Source organism: Hordeum vulgare, chromosome 3H, assembly GCF_904849725.1.
Source record: "Hordeum vulgare subsp. vulgare chromosome 3H, MorexV3_pseudomolecules_assembly, whole genome shotgun sequence".
In the NCBI taxonomy this organism is placed as follows: Eukaryota; Viridiplantae; Streptophyta; class Magnoliopsida; order Poales; family Poaceae; genus Hordeum; species Hordeum vulgare.
In genome coordinates this window covers 87,544,440-87,560,634 of record NC_058520.1, presented here as the reverse complement: position 1 = coordinate 87,560,634, position 16,195 = coordinate 87,544,440, and positions in this window count along the sequence as shown.

Below are 16,195 nucleotides of genomic sequence, written 5' to 3'. Positions count from 1 at the left end.
ATTTTCTTTTGATGACCATGAAATGGATGAATCGAGGAGTCACAAACCTCTGTTCCAATCTTTCACTTTAGGTTGCTTAGAAGTAAAATGATAGGTTTAGTTTAGTTTTCCCTGTTTTCTGCTTTTAGCGTCCCGTCAAAAAGTACCGTGAAAATCAAAGTTATCTGAACGCTGTGAAAATCAAGTATGATTTTTTCTGGATTTTTTGAAAAATACTGGGACAAAGAGTCTGTCTGGGGGCCACACTAGTGGGCCACAAGCCCTAGGGGCGCGGGCACCCCTTGGCCGCGCCACCCAGGCTTGTGGGGCCCACAGGCACCCCCTCCACTAATTCTTGGTCTCATCCGCTTCTCCTACCTCTAGAAAAAATCGTTTCGCAGCTCAAACCCGTGTTCTTGCTCCTCTTGCTGGGATTTTCGATCTCTTTGCTCAATTCACCGTTCTGCGAACTGTTTTGGGGAAATTACTCCTTGGTAAGTGACTCCTCCATTGGTCCAATTACTTTTGGCTCTAGTGCCTTATACTCCGCGTATTTTTGCTGCCTTGGTGACCATGTTCTTGAGCTTTGCATGGTGATTCTAGCTAGTCCCAAGTAGTTTTGATGCGTAATATGGTCTCTAGGCACTTTTTGGAGTAGTTGCTACAAGTTTCGTTGCGCCTTATTCACTTTTCCTTAGAATCACTAAAAATTTCAGAAATTTTCAGAGATAGAAAAGGGAAAGATGAGGAGGTTCTTAAGAGGCTCGTCAAGCAGTGACCCCAAGGATGATGGGAGTGAGAAGAAGCCCAAGTATTTGGTCCCTCGAGTTGCAGAAGTTCGAGCGTGCGAGTGGCCAAGCGACGTGTTCTTACGCGCCGCTGGAATATATGAGGACTTTTATCACTTGGTGGAGAACGCACGCCTTACCGCCTTCGTTGAAGATAAGTGTCTGCAATACCTCCTCCTCACTAATATCTTCGTACAAAGCTTTACCTTCTATCCGAGGAAGAATCCTCCTATGGTTGAGTTCAAACTTTATGATATCCCCCAGCGCATGTCACTACAGGATTTTTGCAATGTTTGCAAATTACCTTACGTTGGGGATATTCATGAACCTCGTCCACGGGACCTGGAAGCTTTCATTGGTACTATTGTTGTAGGAGAGGAGAGAGGAGTGTCTTGCGCTAGAGCTGCTAGCATACATTTTTCCCGTGCTTCGATACTTCTCACTATTTGTGGGAAAATGTTTGATTGGCCGTGGGAAGGCTGGATCACTTAGTTCCCCAGATCTTGTGGTCTTGCGTGAAGCCCTTTATAACGATGAAACTTATAGCTTGGGCGCTATAGTAGCTCAATGGTGAACCTGAACCGTTCTAAGGGTGTTGTCTATGGAGGTATCTACGCTACTCGTCTTGCTAGACACTTTGAGATACATATTAGACTGGAGGAGGAAGAAGAGATTCTTCTTCCCGAGAGATATCTAGATTACGATAGCAAGGTTCGCCATGACTTTCTTGATAGAGATATAAATAGAAGGATGATTTATAACCTGGTATTTATTCAGGGTACTCGTAAGACTATTACTTTGCCTGCTCCTTCTTTGTTCAATCTTCATGCAGTAGGGTACACTATTATACCCTCGGACATCTACGCATATTGGGGCTTAGCCCAACCACAGGTGCCCGTGCCCAAGCCGCCAGTCGAGTACCAGACGCCAGTTTATCAATGGGAGCCACAGGACCTCACACAGCAGTGGCATCCTCAGTCCACTCCGGAGTACCTAGGAGCTGGTTATTTCCCTCCTTGGGAGTAGACCAAGTTAGGCCAAAAGCCTAAGCTCGGGGGAGTACGTGTTCTCACCGACTTTACATTCTTGCTTATGCTTTCACTTTGTTAGCCGGTATTCACACTTTGCCACTGTATCATCCATGCTAGTTTATTTTCTTTTTCTTATTTCTTTTCGTGTGTCTGTCTAGTTTGAGAAAACCCAAAAAGATTTCTTTTTCTTCTTTTGCTTGTTGGGTGCTTTCCCGTGTAGATAGTTTTCTTTTTCTTTGGGTCAAGGTAGAAGATAATGGTTACAATGTTTAGCGGCTCTTGCATGCATACCTGTTTAGCTTTCAAGGAGCCATATTACTTTGTCTTCTCCTTTGTGTTTGCCTGCAGGTTCCAGCTTTAGTCCAATGCACGAGCACTCTTATTATTGTTCACATCGTTCGGTCGTGCAAGTGAAAGGCAATAATGACGATATGTGATGAAGTGACTGAGCCTGGAAAAGCTGGTATGAACTCGATCTATTTTGTTTTTGTAAATATGACTAGCTCATCACGCCTGATTCAGCTTTGCTGTGAGAGAAACATGTTTGCAATGACAACTTAGAGATCATAGTTGCTTATGCCATGCTTATTTAGCTAGGAGCTTATAATGGTTTGTCTTGGTTGCCCACATGAATGTTGAGATGACTGTGTTGTAGTATGATAGGATGGTATCCTTCTTTGAATGATTCAAGTGGCTTGACTTGGCGCATGTTCATGCATGTAGTTGAAACAAAATCAACATAGCCTCTATGATATTCATGTTCATGGTGATTTATGTCCTACTCATTCTTGCACTCAATGTTAGTTAATTTCAATGCATTTTGATGACTATTGTCGCTCTCTAGTTGGTCGCTCCCCAGTCTTTTGCTAGCCTTCACTTGTACTAAGCGTGAATACTGCTTGTGCATCCACTCCCATTGTGACAGTCCGATGCCGACGTTCCATAAGATTCCCCTTTATTTCCGTTTCCGTCGTGTGGTTATTTTATTTTGTTGGTTGCATCATCATTTAGTTTGCATCATGGCATCATGCATGGCATCATGTCAACTGTATTTTGTCGGTGTTGCTTGTTGCTCCGTGTTGTTGGGTGTTAATGCTTGTGAGTGGCGTTATTTGTTGGAGTGATGAGAGTGGGTGCAACAGAGCCACTTCAAAACCCTGTTGCACCGAGGACGTAAAACCCTTGTCTCCTGTCTAATCTATTTTGTGGTTGCGTAAAAGATTTCAGGGTTAACCCCCTTTTAAAAGTTTGTCTTCTTTAAAAAACCTTTTATTAAATGTGGGGGCAACCCTTGGGTTTCCTTTATTTTCTTTCCTTTTGTTTATTTTCAAAAAAAACAGAGTCTCATTTACTTTTCTCCTTTAAAAGAGCTTTTATTTTATTCTTTTAAAAAAGGGTTTTATTTTATTCTTCAAAAACGTTTTATTTTTATTCGTTAAAAAAATGCTCAATCTATTTTATAGTTGGGGTTTGTTTTAAAGGAGTCAAAAGTATTTTTTTTATTTCGTTTAATTATTTTACCTTTGTGTGTGTTTTATGATTTAAAAAAAACAAGAGGAAGAGGGAGCCAGCCGGCCAAGGCCTTCCCGGGCCGCCGCCCAGCTGCCTGGCCCCAACCCTAGCGAGCCAGGGCTCCCCTGCTCCCTCATCCCCCCAGCGTCGTCTCCCTCCTCTGTGCGCGTGTCCCCCCCGTTCCTTCCTCCTCGTCCTCGATCCCGATTCCCCATGCCCGATCCCCTCCAGAACCTCGCACCTCGCCCCTCGCCCCGCCGAAGGAGCTCGTCGCCCCTGGTCTCCCGTGCGCCTGGCGTCGCATGCTGCTCACCCTCGCCCCCAACCTCCTCTGCCTCGCCCACCTCGCCGCCTCCCCGCGTCCCGCCGGTCGTCGCTCTGCCATGGCCTCGCCCTCGCCCAAGGCCTCGCTGGCCTCCCAGTCGCCGCCCAGACCGCCTCCCCGCGTGCCCCAGCGCCGCAGCCTCCTGCGCCCCATCGCCATGCTGGTTGCGCCGTTTCCGTCTTGTAGGCCGCCAGGGCCTCTCCGCTGGAGGTCCCCTTGCCTCGAACCGCCATGGCCCTCCTGGGCCCGAGGTCATCCGCCGTGCCCGTCCTCCGCCTGCTGTATCCGAGCCACCAGAGAGGCCAAGGCCGCCGCCAACTGCCCCTAGGTTGCCGTGCTTGCCTCCCGCAGCCATGGCCGCGCGCCGCCGCTGGCTTACTGTTGTGCCCCTGTCGTAGACGCCTGCAGCGCCAACCTCGTCGGTCGTCCTCCCCATGGAGCCGCGCTCACCTCCTGGTTTCCCTCGCCGCCGCCTGTTGCTGAAGCTGTTGCGGTTGCTATGTTGTAGCCACGTGCTGCTGCCCATGCCGAGCCTGATGCTTTGTTGCTTGCTTTGCTGCTTGATGTAGCTTGCTCTGCTTTGCCGTTGTAGTTGCTGGCTGCCGTTGCCGCCTGTAGCTGTTTGCTTCTGTTATTGCTAGATGCTAGTAGTAGCTTACCGTTGTCTGATGATATGCTTGCTTGCGTGTTGCTGTTTCTCGTGCTGCTGTAGATGTTGCTGATTGCTAGGCTGTCGTTTTGCTGTATGCTGCTGCTTGCAAATGCTGATAGTGCTTGCTGCTAGCTAGTAGCTGCCGATGCATGCTAGTGCTAGTTGCTGCTAGGAAGCTTGCTGCGTGCTAGTTGCTGTAGTTGTTGGCTGCTGTTGGCTGCTATGCTTGCACGCTAGTAGATATTGCTTGCTCGTGCTGCCACTTGCCGTCGCCGCGTGCACCATTCCCCCCTTCATGGAACCGACAAGATCGCGTGTACAACTATGTCCTCGACGACCCCCGAAACGTGTTCGACTACCGATGTGAAGACCGTGAACCGACGCCGAAGACCCGTGAACCGACGTCAAGCGAACGACTACCGTCGACGAGACGACGATCTTTGTTCTTCTTCACCGAATCGAACCCCTCCAATTCGCACGCTTCGAAGGTATACGTTGGAACATGTCGTGTACCGAATGCATATGATGTATGAGATGTACCCGTATGTTTGCGCCTATATATGTTGCCCGTTGCACGTGTTCCTCTTTTGTTGTGCCCCCGACACATGGGAACCCGGTAGCGGGATCACCCCATCTTTATTTAGCGTTCCCGCACTCGCTTCAAGTTCGTTGGCACCGACATCTCGTTGGGTATCGGGATAGGAACGTTGTTGTGGCATCGTTTCCGTTTTGCCTCCATGGTTCCCTTTCGCTCGCCGTGGCGACACATGCTTCTTTCTCTTCTTGCCCGTGTTGTTATGAGCTAGCATGCATGATGCATTCATGGCATAAGTTCCTGTGTTGCATGTTTCTTCTGACGTAGCGAATTTCAAAGTCCCGCGTGTTAACCGATTAGGAGGACTTGTAGATCACCGCTTCACCCTTGCCATGTTAACAACGATTTAATATTGCCGTGTAAATAATCGGGAGTGAATTAAATAATTAAACGTGGAGTTTCGTCGATATGCAACTCATTGCATATCGAGCTTCACTTAATGTGTAGTGTTTGCGTGAGGTGAATTGCCATGCCATGCCTTGCATCATTGAACTGATCATGCATCATAGTAGGTTGTGCATCATGTTGTGCATTGTGTGGTGAATATTTGTGTTGATATTTGTTTCCGGTTTGCTCTGTCTTGATAGAGTTCCGCTAGCGTGTCGGAATGTGAGGACCCGTTCGACTACGTTGGTTCGCTGACTTCTCGGAGTTGTTCTTCTTCCAAGCGGGATCTCAGGAAAGATGACCATTTCCTCAGATACCATTACTATCTTTGCCATGCTAGCTTTACCGCTTCTACCGTTTATGTCTCGTTGCCTACCACATGGTAAATATCAGCCTCTCAACTATGCCATGAAACCTTCAACTGTTCAACCTAGCAAACCACTAATTGGCTATGTTACTGCTTGCTTAATCATGTATTAGCATTGCTAGTTGCAGGTGCAATTGCTTCCATGTGATAACATGGGTTCCTTGTTATATCACCCTATTAAATGATATTTATTTTAACGCACCTATATACTTGGTAAAAGGTGGAAGGATCGGCCTTTCTAGCCTGGTATTTTGTTCCACCTTTGCCCCCTTAGTTTCAGCTACAGGTGTTATGTTCCATAAATGACCGCTCCTAACACGATTGGAGTTGTTATGGGGACCCCCTTGATAATTCGTTTTAGATTAAAGTTGGTCTGGCAAAGCCCAACATTGGTTTTACATTTGTCTAATAACCTAATAAAATTGCATAGGAACCCGCCGGCACCCGTGGATATTTTAATCAACCCCGGGTCAGTGCTCCTCATGAGTCTTGGTCCACAACGGTCTGCCTGCGGGGCCACCGCGAGGAAACTCGAGGTTTGGCACTCGTAGCTAGTTCCATCTGTCGTGTCCTGAGAACGAGATACGCGGCTCCTATCGGGATCGTCGACACGTCGGGTGGCCTTGCTGGATTAGTTTTACCTTTGATGAAATATCTTGTGCATCGGGATTTCGGTGATGCTTTGGGTAAACTCAGAGTTGAGGTTTTCGACTAGGGAATCCGACGAGATCGCGAGCTTCGTGATTGAGGATTTCTATGCGGCTTGTGGTAATTTGTGATGGACTAGTTGGAGCACCCCTGCAGGGTTAAATCTTTTCGGAAAGCCGTGCCCGGGTTACGTGGCAACGAGGAAACTTTGTTTAACACTGGTTCTAGATAACTTGAAGTTAACTTAAATAAAATATGCCAACTGTGTGCGTAATCGTGACTGTCTCTTTCGTGAGTTCTTGCTCCGATCGAGGACACGGTGGGGTTATGTCTGACGTAGGTAGGTGTTCAGGATCATTCATTTGATCATTAGTAGTCACGTCCGTTATGCGTAGATCTTTCCCCTCTTATTTCTTGTACTCGTAAGTTGGCCACCAAATATATATGCTTAGCCGCTGCTGCAACCTCACCACTTAACCATACCTCACCCATTAAGCTTTGCTAGTCTTGATACCTTTGGAAATGAGATTGCTGAGTCCCCTATGGCTCACAGATTACTACAACACCAGTTGCAGGTATAGGTAAAGGTTACTAGACGCGAGCGCGTTGATTGTACATTTGGAGTTGCTTCTTCTTCTTATTCTTCATCATCGATCTAGGATGGGTTCCGGGCCGGCAACCTGGGATAGCAAGGATGGACGTCGTTCTTCTTTTCTCATTTGTTTTCGTCCGTAGTCGTACCCTGCTCTTATTCATGATGATTATGTATTGTACTGATGTGACTTTGATGTAGCTTGTGGCGAGTGTAAGCCAATTCTGTATATATATCTCTTCCTTTCAGTACATGTACTTGTAACGATATCCATTCTTGCGACACGACGAGATGCGCTTCTATCCCTGACGAGGCCCTCGTGCCAAATTGAGGATAGGGTCGCATCTCGGGCGTGACACCCATAAACCCTAAGTTGTTCCATATGAGTCCACCATACCTACCTATGTGCGGTATCTACCTGCCGTTCCAAGTAAATTTGCATGTGCCACTCTGTAAATCTTCAAGAAATAATCTGTTTTGCATGCCCGAACCGCTCATGTGGTGACAGGGGGCTATTGGTATCTTCCATGCTAGGCGTGTTATCCTCGATATGTGTTTATTCACTATCATTCACGAGAAAGGGGCCAGTAATTGGAATTCCAGTTCCATGCTCATATCGAAAATATAATTGCAAACAAAACTCCCCCAAGATTGTTGTTGGTATGGACAGTACCCGAGGATTCGGCTAGCCGTGGAGTGTGATTGATTGGTGGTGGGGGAGCCAAAACTTTACTTTTCTGTTTGGGAACCGCCTATAGCATGTGTAGCGTGGGAGATCCTGCGTTGACAATGAAAGCATGTCACCCAAAATTGTTATCTCTGTTTTCAAAGCTTGAGCTCTGGCACCTCTGCAAATCAATGCTTCCCTCTGCGAAGGGCCTGTCTATTTATATTCCTATTGAGTCATCCTCCTCTTACAAAAGCACCAATTAGAGAGCACCTCTGTCATTTTTATGATTTGCTTTTAACTGTGTTGAGTATTACTATGACTGGATCTTCATTGCCATGAATTACAATGTTTAGTCAGCCCTTGGTCTTTGAAGGTGCTCTGCATTTATGTTTTGCGGTCTCAGAAACAGCTAGCAAGATACCATCTATTCGTACTGCTTCATGTTGTTTTGATTGAAGTGTTGACATTTGAGGCTTATTATTATTTGCTCGCTAGTTGATTATGCCATTGATATGAGTTTACCATGAGACCTAGATGTTATTTGCTTATGTGGTTTGCTTGTGATCTTGCTGAAACTCTGGTTATGAGTTAGACATAGTTGCAACAACAAGATCAAACAGAGTTCGTCAAAGTTTTTCTTTTGTCTCTTTCAGTTTGTCAACTGAATTTCTTGAGGACAAGCAAGGCTTTAAGCTTGGGGGAGTTGATACATTTCCGTCGTATCTACTTTTCCGAACTCTTTTTCCCTTGTTTTGGAGTCTAATTAGCATGATTTGAATGGAACTAACCCGGACTGATGCTGTTTTCAGCAGAATTGCCATGGTGTTTTTTTGTGCAGAAATAAAAGTTCTCGGAATGTCCTGAAAATTTACGAAGATTTTTTCTGGAATAAAAGAAAAATACCTGCGCAAAGATCCACCTGAGGGGGCGTGCCAGTGGGCCACAAGCCCACAGGCCGCGGCCACCCCCCTGGCCGCGCCGTGCAGGCTTGTGGGGCCCACGTGGCACCACCGCCCACAAACTCAGATCTACATCTTCCGTGGAAAAAATCAGAGAGAAGGTTTCATTGCGTTTTGCGATACGGAGGCGCCACCACATCCTGTTCTTCATCTGGAGGGCAGATCTGGAGTCTGTTTCGGGCTCCGGAGAGGGGAAATCGTCGCCATCGTCATCATCAACCTTCCTCCATCGACAATTCCATGATGCTCTTCACCGTTCGTGAGTAATCTCATCGTAGGCTTGCTGGACGGTGATGAGTTGGATGAGATCTATCATGTAATCAAGTTAGTTTTGACGGGGATTGATCCCTAGTATCCACTATGTTCTGAGATTGATGTTGCTACTACTTTGCCATGCCTAATGCTTGTCACTAGGGCCCGAGTGCCATGATTTCATATCTGAACCTATTATGTTGTCGCCAATATATGTGTGTTTTAGATCCTATCTTGCAAGTTGTAGTCACCTACTATGTGTTATGATCCGGCAACCCCGGAGTGACAATAGCTGGAACCACTCCCGGAGATGACCATAGTATGAGGAGTTCATGTATTCACCGCGTGTTAGTGCGTTGGTACGGTTCTTTATTAAAAGGAGAACCTTAATATCCCGTAGTTTCCATTAGGACCCCGCTGCCACGGGAGGGATGGACAATAGATGACATGCAAGTTCTTTTCCCTAAGAACGTATGACTACATACGGAATACATACCTACATTAGATTGATGAATGGGAGCTAGTTACATATCTCTCGTGTTATAGTTGTTACATGATGAATCACATCCGTCATACTCATCCATCACCGATCCACTGCCTACGAGTATTTTACTACTGGTCCTCGCTATGTTACTTTGTCTAGGCTTGTCCCTTGCTACAAAATGGATTCGGCCACTTTGCTTCTACTGTTGCTACTGCTATTGTTGTTCCTTGCTACTCCGCTGTTACTTGTTGCATGACCTTTTCCGACACCGTTGCCGGAGAAGAATATTTCCCGTCCACGCGCAACTTACTCGTGCCATTGATACAACAGTTAGGAATAGTCTGCCGTCAACAGATCGTTTCTGTCGCCGTTGCTATCATACTACTTTGCTACTGATACTTTGCTTGCACACACTAATCTTTCAGGTGTGCTTTAATCTGGCACACTCAGCTGCTAATACTTGATAATATTCTTTCGCTTCTCCTTGGCGAACCAACAAATTTGGGTTGAATACTCTACCCTCGAAAACTGCTGCGATCCCATACGCTTGTGGGTTGTCAGTGTGGCCAATGAGCATAGAGGTGCGCGATGGTTATCGTTATTTTCTCACCTTCACAGTTGATTTGAGTAGATATTGATATATTTACTTGATCAAGCACAAGCGTGAAACGTTTGAAAAGTTCATGTCATTTCAGAATGAAGTTTTAAATCATTGTAACAAGAAGATCAAATTCCTACGATTTGATCGAGGAGGAGAATATCTGAGTTATGAGTTTGGCACTCACTTAAGACAATGTGGAATTTTTTCACACTTGACACCGCTTGGAAAATCACATCGTAATGGTGTGTCCGAACATCGTAATCGTACTTTTCTAGATATGGTGCGTTCTATGATGCCTCTTACCGATTTGTCGTTATCGTTTTGGGCTTATGCATTACAGACAGATGCATTCACTTTAAATAGGGCACCATTAAAATCCGTTGAGACGAGGCCATATGAACTGTGGTTTGGCAAGAAGCCAAAGTTGTCGTTCTTAAAGTTTGGGGATGTGATGCTTATGTGAAAAAACTTCAGCCTAAAAACATGGAACCCAAAGCGGAAAAATGTGTCTTCATAGGATACCTAAAACAGATAGTTGGGTACACCTTCTATCTCAGATCCGAAGGCAATGTGTTTGTCGCTAAGAACGGAGCTTTTCTTGAGAAAGAGTTTCTCTTGAAAGAATTGAGTGGGAGGAAGATAGAACTTGATGAGGTTATAGAACCCCTACTTCCACAAGAGAGTAGCGCAACACAAAAAGATGTTTCTATGGAACTGATGTCTACTACGCAACCTTCTCCTTGTAGACGTTGTTGGGCCTCCAAGTGCAGAGGGTTGTAGGACAGTAGCAATTTTCCTTCAAGTGGGTGACCTAAGGTTTATCAATCTGCGGGAGGCATAGGAGGAAGATGGTCTCTCTCAAGCAACCCTGCAACCAAATAACAAAGAGTCTCTTGTGTCCCCAACACACCTAATACAATGGTAAGTTGCATAGGTGCACTAGTTCGGCAAAGAGATGGTGATACAAGTGCAATATGGATGGTAGATATAGGTTTTTGTAATCTGAAATTACAGAAACAGCAAGGTAACAAATGGTAAAAGCAAGCACGAACGGTATTGCAATGCGTGGAAACAAGGCCTAGGGTTCATACTTTCACTAGTGAAGTTCTCTCAACAATGATAATATAATTGGATCATATAACTAGCCCTCAACATGCAACAAAGAGTCACTCCAAATTCACTAATAGCGGAGAACAAATGAAGAGATTATTGTCGGGTACGAAACCACCACAAAGTTATTCTTTCTGATCGATCTATTCAAGAGTCCGTAGTAAAATAACACGAAGCTATTCTTTCCGTTTGATCCATCATAGAGTTCGTACTAGAATAACACCTTAAGATACATATCAACCAAGACCCTAATGTCACCTAGATACTCCATTGTCACCTCAAGTATCTGTGGGCATGATTATACGATATGCATCACATAATCTCTGAATCATCTATTCAACCAACACATAGAACTTCAAAGAGTGCCCCAAAGTTTCTACCAGAGAGTCAAAACGTGTGCCAACCCCTGTGTATAGGTTCCCAATGTCACGAACCCGCAAGTTGATCACCAAAACATACATCAAGTACTCACATGAATCCACGTGTGCCAACCCATATGCATAGGTTCCCAATTGTCACAACCCTGTAAGTTGATGAGAGCAGATAGACACGTGCAAGACATACATCAAGTGTTCTCAAAGACTCAATCCGATAATATAACTCCAAAGGGGAAACTCAATTCATTACAAGGAGAGGGGGAAGAACATCATAAGATCCGACTATAGTAGCAAAGCCCATGGTACATCGAGATCAAGACATCTCAAGAACACGAGAGAGAGAGATCAAACGCATAGCTACTAGTACATACCCTCATCCCCGAGGGAGACCTACTCCCTCCTCGTCATGGTGATCGTCCGGATGATGAAGATGGCCACCAGAGATGAATACCCCTCCGGCAGGGTGCTGGAACGGGCTCCATATTGGTTTTTGGTGGCTACAGAGGCTTGCGGCGGCGGAACTCCCGATCTAGGTTTCTTTCTGGAGGTTTCTGAATTTATAGGAATTTATGGTGGTGGAATTACATCAGTTGGGCCCACGATGAGGTCACAAGCCTGCCCTGCGCCACCTAGGGGGTGGTGGCGGCGTCAGGGCTTGTGACTCCCTCGTGGCTCTTCTGGCCTTCTTCCAAAGCTTCGGGGGTCTCTTTTGGTCCAAAGAATCATCGTAAAGTTTTATTCCATTTGGACTCCGTCTGAAAAAGGGTCAAAAACATGGAAAAAACAGAAACTGGCACTTGGAACTCAGTTAATAGGTTAGTCCCAAAAAAGATATAAAATAGCATATTCATGCATATAAAACATCCAAAGTTGACAAGATAATAGCATGGAACCATCAAAAATTATAGATACGTTGGAGACGTATCAGGAACCTACAATAGTTGACGAGGAAGCTAATGATGATGATCATGAAACTTCAGATCAAGTTGTTGTCGGACATCGTAGGTCAACAAGGGCATGTACTACTCCTGAGTGGTATGGCAACCATGCCTTATCAATCATTTTGTTAGACAACGGTGAACCTACGAGCTATGGAGAAGCAATGGTGGACCCGGATTCCAAAAAATGGTTTGAGGCCATGAAATCCGAGATGGGATCCATGTATGAAAACAGAGTATCGACTTTGGAAGTATTACCTGAAGGGAGAAAGGCTATTCAAAATAAATGGATCTTTAAGAATAAGATGAACGTGGACGATAATGTCACCGTCTATAACGCTCGACTTGTGGTAAAGGGTTTTTCACAAGTTCAATGAGTTTACTACGATGAGACTTTCTCACCCATAGCGAAGCTTAAGTCCATCAGAATCATGTTGGCAATAGCTGCATTTTTTGATTATGAAGTTTGGCACATGGATGTCAAAACAAGTTCCTTAATGGTTTCCTTAAGGAAGACTTGTATATGAGGCAACCCAAAAGTTTTGTCGATCCATAGAATGCTGACACGGTATGCAAACTCCAGCGATCCATTTATGCACTCGTGCAAGCATCTCGGAGTTGGAACTAGCGCTTTGATGAGGTTATCATGGCGTTTGAGTTTATACACGTTTATGGAGAAGCTTGTATTTACAAGAAAGTGAGTGGGAGGTCTATAGCGTTTCTAATATTATATGTGGATGACATATTACTGATTGGAAACGATATAGAACTTTTGGGAAGCCTAAAGGATTATTTGAATAAAAGTTTTTCAATGAAGGGCCTAGGAGAAGCTGCTTACATATTGGGCATCAAGGTCTATAGAGATAGATCAAGACGCTTGATAGTACTTTCACACAGCACATACCTTGATAAAGTTTTCAAGAAGTTCAAAATGGAACATTCCAACAAGGGGTTCTTGCCTGTCTTAAAAGGTATAAAGTTGAGTAAGACTCAATGCCCAGTGACTCCCGAAGATATAGAAAAGATGAGTGTCGTCCCATTTGCTTCAGCCATAGGGTCAATCATGTATGCAATGATGTGCACAAGCCATGATGTTAGCCTTGCCATAAGTATGTCCGGAAGGTTTCAAAGTAATCTAGGAATGGGGCACTGGACAGCGGTCAAGAATATTCAGAAGTACCTAAAAAGGACTAAAGAAATGTTTCTCGTTTATGGAGGTGACAAAGAGCTCGTCATAAAGGATTACGTTGATGCAAGCTTTCACACTAATCTGGCTGACTCTAAGTCACAAACTGGATACATGTTTATTTTCAATGGGGGAGCGTTAAGCTGGTGCAGTTCCAAGCATAGTGTGGTAACTTATTCTACATGCGAAGCGGAGTACACAGCTGCCTCGGAGGCGGCTAAAGAAGGTGTGTGGATGAAGCAGTTCATGACAGATCTCGGAGTTGTGCCAAGTGCACTCTATCCAATGACTCTATTCTGTGACAACACTGGTGCAATTCCTCTATCCAAGGGAACCAAGGTTTCACAAGAGGACCAGACACATAAAGCAACGCTTCAAAACTATCCAGGATTACATCAAGGAGGAGGACATAAATATTTGCAAAGTGCACACAGATCTGAATGTTGTAGACCCATTGACTAAGCCTTTTCCACGAGCAAAACATGATCAACACCAGAACTGTATGGGTGTTAGATTCGTTACATTGTAAATCACATAATGATGTGATCTAGAATATTGACTCTTTTGCAAGTGGGAGACTGTTGGAAATATGCCCTAGAGGCAATAAAAAATAGTTATTATTATATTTCCTTGTTCAAGATAATCGTTTATTATCCGTCTAGAATTGTATTGAATGGAAACTCGGATACATGTGTGGATACATAGACAATACACTGTCCCTAGTAAGCCTCTAGTTGACTAGCTCGTTGATCAAACATGGTTAAGGTTTCCTAGCCATAGACAAGTGTTGTCACTTGATAACGGGATCACATCATTAGGAGAACGATGTGATGGACAAGACCCAAACTATGAATGTAGCATGTGATCCTGTCATTTCATTGCTACTGATTTTCTGCATGTTAAGTATATGTTCCTATGACCATGAGATCATGTAAGTCACTGACACCGGAAGAATACCTTATGTGTATAAAATGTCGCAACGTAAGTGGGTGACTATAAAGGTTCTCTACAGGTATCTCCGAAGGTGTCCGTTGAGTTAGCACGGATCAAGACTGGGATTTATGACTCCATATGACGGAGAGGTATCCTGGGGCACGCACGATAATACAACATCACAACGAGCCTTGCAAGCATTGTGACTAAAGAGTTATCCATGGGGTTTTGTATTATAGAACGAGTAAAGAGACTTGCCGGTAACAAGATTCAAATAGGTATAGAGATACCGACGATCGAATCTCGGGCAAGTAACAATACCGAAGGACAAAGGGATTGTTATACGGGATTAACTGAATCCTTGACATAGAGGTTCAACCGATTAAGGTCTTCGTAGAATATGTAGGATCCAATATGGACATCCAGGTCCCACTATTGGATATTGACCGGAGAGTGTGTGGGTCATGTCTACATAGTTCTCGAACCCGCAGGGTCTGCACACTTAAGGTTCGGTGATGTTTCGGTGTAGTTGAATTATGTATGTTGGTAACCGAAAGTTCTTCGGCGTCCCGGATGAGATCTCGGATGTCACAAGGAGTTCCAAAATGTTCCAGAAACAAAGATTGGTATATAGGAAGGTTGCATTTGTCTTCTGGGAGGATTTCAGGCATTACCGGTAAAGTATTGGAAGTGACGAATGGGTTCCGGGGTTCCACCGGGAGGGGCCACCCACCCGGAGAGGGACCAAGTAGGCCCAAAGATGGCGCACCAACCCCTAGTGGGCTGGGCGGCCAACCCAAGTGGGCCTATTCGGTGGAAGTAGAGAAAGATAGAGAGAGAGGTGGGGCAAACCAACTAGCAGGAGGACTCCTCCTACACCAAACCGAATTGGAGGAGGACTCCTCCCTCCTCTTAGTTCACCGGCCAAACCCCTAGGGTTTTTCCTATGGCGCTACCCCTCCCTCCCTCCTATATACAGTGGAGGGTAGAGAGGCTTTTTTCAGCTCCAGCCATGGCGCAACCCTCTCTCCCTCCACCACTTCGTGACACCCCATAGTTATTTCGGTATGGCACAGCAAAGCCCTACCGGAGTAGCTCCACCTTCCTCAGTGTCACCTCGTCGTGCTGCCGGAGAATTCAGCTACCTCTTCGTCTCTCTTGCTGGATCAAGAAGGCGGAGATCATCATCGAGCTGTTACGTGTGCTTGTTGCGGAGGTGTGATACGTCTCCAACGTATCTATATTTTTTATGGTTCCATGCTATTATCTTGTCAAACTTTGGATGCTTTGTATGCATTTTCATATCTTTTTGGGGGCTAACCTATTAACTCAGTGTCAAGTGCCAGTTCCTGTTTTTTCTGAGTTTTTGACCTTTTTCAGAGGAGAATATCAAACAGAGTCCAAATGGAATCAAACCTCCGAAAAGATTTTTTCCAAAACAGAAGATACGCGGGAAGCTTGAGAACCAAGGCAACGGGCACCAGGGGAGGCCACAAGTCCCCTAGCCGTAGCCTGGGGGCGCCTAGCAGGCTTGTGGGCCCCTGTGGCTCCTTTGCCCTACTTCTTCCGCCTGTAAATCCCCGAAAAATCTGAAACCATGGGAGAGAGCCACGAAAATACTTTTCCGCCGCCGCAAGCTTTTGTCTCCGCAAGATCCCATCTGGGGCACGTTCTGGTGCCATGCTAGAGGGGGGATCCGGACACGTAGGGCTTCTTCATCAACACCATTGCCTGTCCGATGATGCGTGAGTAGTTCACCACAGACCTTCGGGTCCATACCTAGTAGCTAGATAGCTTCTTCTCTCTCTT